We start from the raw sequence: 9,188 nt of genomic DNA, 5'->3' as shown, positions 1-9,188 counted from the left end.
GAATGGAGGAGGAGCAAAGTAGTGGGGTTAGAGAGGTAGGGCGGAGATGAGAGGAGAGAGGGATAGAGCGAGGAGCAAGTAGATTGGGTAGAGAGGAGGGGAGAAGAGAGAGGGAGGGATAAGGAGGAGCAAGGAGTTGGGGTAGGAGAGAGGGAGAGAGAGGAAGAGAGGGATAGAGGAGGAGCAAAGTTAGTGGGTAGGAGAGCGAGGGGAGAGAAGATAGAGAGGGATAGCAGGAGGAGCAAGTAGTGGTGTAGAAGAGTGAGGGGGAGAGAAGAGAGAGATAGAGGAGAGGCAAGTAGTGGGGTAGAGAGGAGGGGGAGAGAGAGAAGGGATAGAGGAGGAGCAAGTAGTGGGGTAGAGAGCGAGGGGGAGAGGAGGAGGGATGGAGGAGGAGGAACAAGTAGTGGGGTCGAGAGGAGGGGAGAGACGAGAGAGAGAGGGATAGAGGAGAGGAGCAAGTAGTGGGGTAGAGAGGAGGGGGAGAGGGAGGGAGGATGGAGGGAGGAGAGCAGAGTAGTGGGGTCGAGAGGAGGGGAAGAGAGAGAGGAGAGGGATAGAGGAGGAGGAGCAAGTAGTGGGGTAGAGAGGGGGGGGTAGAGAGAGAGAGAGAGATAGAGGAGGAGCAAGGAGTGGGTAGAGAAGAGGGGAGAGAAAGAGAGAAGATAGAGGAGGAGCAAGAGTGGGGTAGAGTGAGGAGGGGGAAAAATGGAGAGAGAGAGATAGAGGTAGGAGCAAGTTAGTGGGTAGAGAGGAGGGGGAGAGAAGGGATGGAGGATGGAGGAGCAAGTAGTGGGGGTAGAGAGGAGGGGGAGAGAGAGGGAGGGATACAGGAGGAGCAAGTAGTGGGGTAGAGAGGAGGGGGGTAGAGAGAGAGAGAGAGACTAGCAGAGAGCAAAGTAGTGGGGTATGAGAGGAGGGGGAGAGAGACGAGAGAGTCAGAGGCAGGAGCAAGTAGTTGGTGGTTAGAAGAGGGAGGGGAAAAAAGAAGAGAGAGAGAGATTAGAGTGAGGAGCAAGAGTGGGGTAGCAGAGAGGGAGAGAGAGGGATGGAGAAGTAGAGCAAGTAAGTGGGGTTAGAGAGGTAGGGGGAGACGAGAGGGAGGGATTACAGGAGGAGCAAGTAGTGGGGTAGAGACAGGGAGGAGATGAGAGAAGGGAGGGAGGGAGATAAGAAGGACGGAGCAGAGACTAGTAGGTGATGAGAGAGTAGGAAGAGAGGAAGAGAGGCACAAATGAACTAAAAGAGAAATAGTGCAATGATCAAAGCTAAACTGAAAATTCTAAATCTGAAATGAAACCTCATGTGGTCTAGAGGATAGCAGAGGAAAGAGCAATGTAGTTGGAGTAGAGAGGAGGGAAGAGACAGGAGGAGGAAGGCACGAGAGAGATAATCAGGGGAAAAGATAAGAGCCAAGATTTAAGATTTCTCTCTTTACACGGATTATATATAAACACAATGTTATCTCCTTAAGCCACAGGCACACAACAAGTCGCACCGACTGCACACACGCACACACAGCACCACACACACACACACACGCAGCAGCAGCGCACGCCGCGCGCGACGCGCAACACGACACACGGCACCACGGGCAGACACAACGATCACGAAACCAGCCCACAGTCACACACAAGCCTACACATTCCAGTATACAGAACCCCTGAGGGAGTTCTCCGTCCGCTGTCCCATGTCGCTGAGCACAGAGGGACCGCTAAGGAGGTCAACAGAGGCAAGACGACAGAGAAGAAGACGAGAGACAGAGAGAAGAGAGACAAAAGCAAGAGGAGAGAGATGACTACAAGTAAAATAACTAGAGAACACCCAGTATCGAGAGAATCGAAGAAGAGGAGAAAGAGATAAGAGAGAAGAGAAAGAGAGGAAACAGAGAGAGAAAAGAGAGGAAAGAGAACGCTAAGTCCTAGCACCACCAACAAACGATACACCAACACTCCACACTAAGAGAGCACGACACTTGCCCCTGACAATAGCATGTCACAGAAAGAGAGAAGGAGGTAGGAGAAGAGACACCCATGAGAGAACCGAAGATAATGAGCGGGAGAGAGAAGATGAGAGAGAGCAAGAGAGCGAAGTGAAGGAGCAAGAGAGAGAGAGACGAAACGATAGAGATGAGACGAGAGAGGAGGAGGAGAGAGATGAGGCAGAGAGAACCGAGAAGAGAGGAGAGAGAGAGAAGAGAGAGAGAGAAGGGACAGGCTAGTGCACATAATGCCCACAAAATTACGGTGGGAAATGAGCTGCACTTCCTAAACCTTCCTGCCAATGTATTGAACCATATTAGAGAGACCATATTTCCCTCACCGATTACAAGATCCGACAAGAATTTGAATAACACATATCCAATTAGTGATAGAAAATATATCACTCGGGAAGAAGATTCCACAGGTTGCCATCACAAGCAGCAAGATTTGTGACCCTGTTGCCACAAAGAAAGGGCAACCCAGTGATAAACAAACAACCATTGTAAATAGCACCCCATATTATGCTATTATTTAATATTTATACGTTGGTGTGCTTATCCATGTACATTTGTACAAGCACGTGTAGTATATATAACTTATAAATTTTAATGTCTGTATTGTTTTGAAACTTCTGTATGTGTAATGTTTCTGTTAATTTGGTATTGTTTATTTCACTTTTGTGTTATACTTGATTCTACCTCACTGTGCTTTGCAAATCGTTAACATCATGTAATTTCCGCAGTCTCAATTTAAGCCAATTGAATGAAGTTGATTGAATTGAATTGAGAGACGATGACGAGAGATGTAGAGAAGAAGTAGAAAGTAAAAATTAACTCGGGATTGCTGGAGGAGGTTAGGTTCCATGTGTTCTTCCATTGGAATGACAGGTGGTTGTTTAGACGCTGTCTGTTCTGGACTTAGTCTCACAGGCGATTAGTTGTGTGTGTGTGTGTTGGTGTGTGTGAGTGTGATGTTTGTCTGGCGAAGGTTATGCACCTCTCTGTCATATCAATGTTATTTTGTTTATTTTGTCTTTGTCTGAGAGAGAGTTTTTGAATGTTTGGTTTGCGTTCTGACTGTACACATGTACATGTGTGAGTTTAGGTGTGTGTGTGTGTGTGTGTGTGTGCATTTTGTCTGCATGTGCCTATGTGTGTTTATCCTGTGCTGCTGTGTGATCGGTGGATGTCATGCCGTGCAGTGCGTTTTCATGTATGATGTGGTGTGAATGGTTGTGTGTGAGTAAAGAGGTTAAATGTGTGGCTTGTGTGTGTGCATTTTTGTGTGCCATGTCCTATGTAGGGTGTTGTGTTATTGTCGTGAATGCGTGGTGTGTATTTTGTTGTGCATGTTGCCTATGCATGTGAATGTATCTGTTGTGTGCTGAGTGTAGCAGTAGTTGTGCGTTCTTGTGTGATGTGTGTGTGTGGTGTGTGGTGTTGTGTGTGATGCATTTGTGGGCAAATGTGCCTATTGTGGTGTGTCTGGTGTGTCTGAGATGTGTAAACGTCAGTGAATGATAAATACTGTGTGGCTGTGTGTGTGCAAGTGTGTAGTCTCAATTGAGAAAGAGCAGGAGGGAGAGGGGAAACTGTGGAGAAAGGAGAGAATTTAGCAGAGGGGTACATCGGTGGTAGAAAGAGGAGATTGAAAGGGGCGACAGCGCGGGAGAAAAGAGAGATTAATGAGAGAGAGAGGGGACAGCGGTGGAGAAACAGACGAAATTGAGAGACGGAGAGAGCAATCAGGTGAAGAGGAGAAAAGAGAGAGAATAATAAGGAGAGGGAGGACAAGCAGTGGAGAAGAGAGAGATTGAGAGGAGGGGGTACAGCAGTGGATAGTAAAGAGGAGAGATTGGATGGGAGGGGGACAGCGGTGGAGAAAACACGAGAGATGTAGAAGAGGGAGACAGGCAGTGATAAAGAGATAGATGAGTAGAAGAGGGGTATCAAGCAGTGAGTATAAAGAGAGAGATTTGAGATGAGGGGGAACAAGCAGTGGAAGAAAGAGGGAGATTGAAAAGAGTGGGGACAGGCGAGTCGGGTGTGAGAAAGAGAGTGATGGTTGAGTAGAGGACAAGCGGTGGAGAATAGAGAGAGATTGATGAGGCTGGAAAGCGAGGGAGAAAGAGAGAGAGATTGAGGAATAAGGGGACAGCGGGTTGAGAATACAGAGAGATTGAGGGAGGGACAGGGCGGTGGTAATGAGAAGAGATGGAAGAGATTGAGAGGGGGACAGCGAAGTGAGAGATAAGAGACGGAATTGAGGCAAAAAGTTGCAAGGGGACAGCAGTTGGAGATTAGAGAGGAGATCATTGATGGAGGGGGTAGTCAGGCGGGTAAATCGAGAAGAGATGAGATGAAGGATGAGTGAGGACAGCCAGTGAGAAAGAAAGATAATTGAAAGAGAAGGGGAGACAGCAGTGGAGAAAGAAGGATTAGAATTGACGAGACGGAATCTGTGCGAGGAAAGAGAGATGATTGAGAGAGTGGGGACAAGCGGGTGGAAGAAAAGAGAGAGATGATGAGAGGGGGACAGCAGCTGCAGAAAGAGATGAGATTGAGAGAGGGGACAGCGGACAGCGGTGGAGAAAGAGAGAGATTGATGGGAGGGGGACAGCAGTGGAGAAAGAGGAGAGATTGAGGAACGGGGAGCAGTGGTTAAAAGTGTTGAGAGATGATGAGAGGGGGACTCGGTGGAGAAAACGATGAGATTGCAGAGAGGGGACAGCGGATTGAGTGATGAACAAAGAGAGACATTGAAAGAAGGGAGACAGCTGAAGTTGGAGAAACAGTAGAGATTGATCGAGAGGGGGGACAGCAGTGGAGAAAGAGAGATGGATTGGAGAAGAGGGGGACAGCATTTGATGAGAAAGGGAGAGATACTGACGAGGGGATAGCGTGGAGATAGAGGGAGATTGAGAGAGGTGGAAGTCGGTGACAGAAGATCAAGAGTAACTTGGATGAAGACGGGACAGCGATTAAAAAAGAAGAAGAGATTGCAGAGACGGAGGGGGACAGCAGTGGAGAAAGATAGATGAGATAGAGAGGGGGACAGCGGTGGAGAAAAGAATGGATTTGAGAAGTGGGGCACATGCGGTGTTAAAAAGAGATAGAGGAATGAGAGGGGTAGGACATGCGGGTTCGGAGGGAAAGGATGGGAATTGAAGAGAGGGTACTGCGGTGTATTTGGAGAAGAGAGAGGTGATTAGAGAGAGGGGGACATTGCTGGTGGAGAAAGAGAGGATTGAGAGGGACAGCCGGGGAGAAGCAGATATTCTTCTCCAGTTGAAAAACATATTATGATAAATGAAAGCCTCCATCATCAACTTAGAAACTGGTAATGTTGAAAACTGGTCGCCCTACCAAGACTGATGTTGTGATGAGAATTAAAGCACAGAAAAGCCGGCTGGCTGTAAAACCGGCACTTTTACTGAACGTTCTGATTGAAATGTGCACTGTTCCTTTAAAATTAACCTCAACTCCAAACAAAATGAACTCGGCTCTGTGGACGTGGAGGAGATTTGGAGTGACAGATGATCCGCATTGCTCAGAAGTGTAAGATAATAACTCCCATTCTCTGAGATGGGTAGTGTAAGAGGGAAACACCCGTTCTAATGTCTGGTGGCGGGACTGCCTCTGGTGGCACAAGCTGACTCAGAGCCACGCGACGCACGCGACGTCACGGCCACTGCACGCACGCCGCATACGCACTGCATCACACCACACACACACACACACACCTATCAACGACAACACACACACATCCACACATAACTATCACCACGTTTCATACTTCACAACTCAAAATTTGTTCACCCTGGGTGATGTGCTCACACGGACAAGGCAAGACGTTAACATCAAGGGCCGTGGACATCCACCCAAGTCAGATAAAAAATTGGTTTAAAGAAAAAGAGGAGAGGATGTAGTAGGGCTTCGTTTGATCAAGTGTTAGAACCTAGTTTTCTCTCAGCCACAGACACTACTGACCCACAGTGAACTGTGCTTTTCCTCGGACCACAAACACTACTGACCCAGCGGACCTGTCTGTTCTCTCAGACACAGGACACTACTGGACCACACTGTACTGTTCCTCGGACACAGAGGGACTACTGGACCCAATGACTGTCGTGTTCCTCGGACACAGTACAGCTACTGACCAAGGAACTGTACTGATTCCTCGTACACAGAGACTACTGACCCTACGGACTGTCTAGTTCCTCAACACAACTCCATACTGTTCCCAACGGACTGTCTATGTTCCTCAGAACAACCAAAACCACTACTGACCGACGGACTGTCTGTTCCTCATGAACTACAGGACACTAAGCGACCCACGACTGTCTGTTCGTCGGAACACAGAGACTAACTTGACCCAATGACTCTGGTCTGTCTCGGACACAGACACTAACTACCCTAAGGGACTGTTCTGTTCCTCGGACACAGAGTAGACATACTGACCCACGGACTGTCTGTTCCGTCAAGACACGCAAAACAAACTACTGGACCACGGAACGTTGTCTTTCCTCAGAAACAACAGAGACTACAGCCGGGAACCATGGACTTCTGTTCCTCGGACACAGACACTTACTGACCCACGGATTGTCTTGCTTCCTCGGACCACAGAGACTACTGACCCACTGACTGTCTGCTTCCTCAGACACAGAGACTACTGAATGCCACGTGGACTGTCTTGTTCCCAACACAGATGCATGACTGACCCACAGACGGTCTGTTCACTCAGACACAGAGACTAACTGACCAAGGACTGTCTGTTCCTCGGACAGCAGGGACACTTTACTGATCCCAAGGACTGTCTGTTCTCTCAGACCCACAGACCAACTGAACTGACCCACGGACTGTCTGTGTGTCCGCGGAACAGAGAACTAGCTTGAAAGCTCATGCTGACTGTCTGTTTCGATCGTAGCAGCGAGTACGATTATGACCCACGGAAGTACTGTCGGTTCCTTCAGCGACACACGAGACTCTGAACCCAACGGACTGGACTCGGTTCCAATCGAACACAGGAGACTAACTGGACCTACGGCTGTCTGTTCCCTCAAGGACACTAGAGACTACTGACTGACTGTCTGTTTCCTCAGACCACAGAGGACTAACTGACTGGGACTGGTCTGTTCCTCAGACACAGAAGAACGACTGAACGACTGATCTGTTCCATACACCACATGATTTGACTACTGATCTGAGTACTGTCTGTTCCTCAGGACCACAGAGACTAACTGAACTGACTGTCTGTGCCTCAGCCACAGAGGGACTACTGATGCTGACATGTCTGTTCCTCATGCACCAGAGACTACTGAAAACTGACTGTCTGTTGTTCCTCAGACACAGAACGAACTGACTGGGAGCTGTCTGTTCCTCATGCCATCAGAGTAATCTACTGAACTGTCACTGTCTATGTGTCCTCAGACACAGAGGACAGATACATGACTATACTGTCTTGTTCACTCATTCCGACAGAGCCAAACTCATCTGAACTGTAATAGACTGTCTAGTTCACTCAGCCACAGAGACTTAGCTGACTGACTGTTCTGTTTCCTCAGGGCCACAGAGACTACTGAGCTGATGAATGTTACCTTAAAACAGACACAGAAGAACGACTGACTGACTGTCCTTACCTCGGACACAGAGACTAACTGACTGACTGCTCTGGTTCCTCAGAACAACAGAGACGACTACTGACTGTCTGTCCCTCAGACACAAGAGTAAGGCGACATAGACTTACTGACTGTCTGTTCCTCTCAAAGCCACAGAGACTACTGACTGACTGTCTGTTCCTCAGCCACAGAGACGACGTTACTGACTGTCTGGTTCCTCAGCCACAGAGGACTACTCTAGACTGAACGTACTGTTCCCAGCCATCAAGAGATCGACTTACTGTACTGCACTGTCTGGTTCCCAGAACACAGAAGGCACTACTTAAACGACTGACTAGATCTGTCGTTTCAGGTGATGTCTCTCCTCGTACCCTCTTCTACTCTCCATTCCATATTATTGTGTGCTCTGCCCCGTATCATTCACCCCCCCCCCTCTCTCTCTCTCGCTCTCTCTCTCTCTCTCTGCTCTCTCTCTCTACTTCTCTCGTCTCTCTCATCTCATCTCGCCGACTCCCTCTCTCGCTCGTCCGCTCTTCTCTCTCATCCAGCCAGCCCTCTTCTCTCTCGTCTCTCTCTTCCTACCTCCCACCCTCTTCTCATCTGTTTACATTTATTGGACCTTTGTCCATTCCATTCACCAATTGCATATGATATCTCACAGTGAGAAGTCAAACGTATCAAAACCGTGTACATAGTTGGATATTCTAGGTAGTAGACTACCAATCATCCACAAACACACACCCACACACAACACACACACAACACCACACACCAACACACACACACCACACCACACACACCACACACAAGCACACACACACACACACACACACCACACACCACACACCACAACCCCAGCACCACACACGAGCTCACCACACTACACACACACACACTACACTGCCATAGTTTAGAATGTTGCACAGTGTAGATGTCTCCATGGAACAACAATACAGTACCTTTCCTGCTGTCTGTCCTGTTCTGTCCTACGTTCTGTCCGGTTCTGTGTGTGTTGGGTCGGAGTTACATTTCAATCCTACATTTAGTCCATGATCTCCTATGAACGAAAACATTGCTAAGCTAGTCCTTATACTGATGGATAGAATGTGTGCCTGTGCGAATCCGAAGGATGAACGATTGTGGTGTGTGTCCTGTGTTGTGTGGTGTAGGGCGACAGTGTCTGTGTGGTGTGTCTGTGTGTGTGTGTGTTGTGTCGTGTGTGGTTGTGTGTGGGTCGTGTGTGTTGTTGTGTTGTGTGTCTGTGTGTGTGTGTGTGTGTAGTGTGTATTGGTGTGTGTGTGTGTTTGTGTCATGTTTGTGTGTGAGTGGTGTGTGCGTGTGTGTGTGTGTGTTGGTTGTGGGGTTGTTAGTGTGGGTGTGATGTTGTGTGGTTTGTCTGTGTATTCGTTTGAAAGATGTGTGTGTTCAAGCTAAATCCCAGATTATAGATTGGTGTGATACTTTTTTTCCAATATAATTGCTGCTTCTTTGTATAATGTGTGCCTCACAATGAGTCGGTGGTGTCTAAGTAACACAACGTGAAGTAGTGTGTCAGAAAATTACAACCTGAGTGCTAGTGTTAATAATAA

The sequence above is a fragment of the Salvelinus sp. IW2-2015 genome, linkage group LG2 (assembly GCF_002910315.2).
Source record: "Salvelinus sp. IW2-2015 linkage group LG2, ASM291031v2, whole genome shotgun sequence".
Classification (NCBI taxonomy): domain Eukaryota; kingdom Metazoa; phylum Chordata; class Actinopteri; order Salmoniformes; family Salmonidae; genus Salvelinus; species Salvelinus sp. IW2-2015.
The sequence above is the reverse complement of the archived record's forward strand: the minus strand, read 5'-3'. Positions refer to the sequence as shown.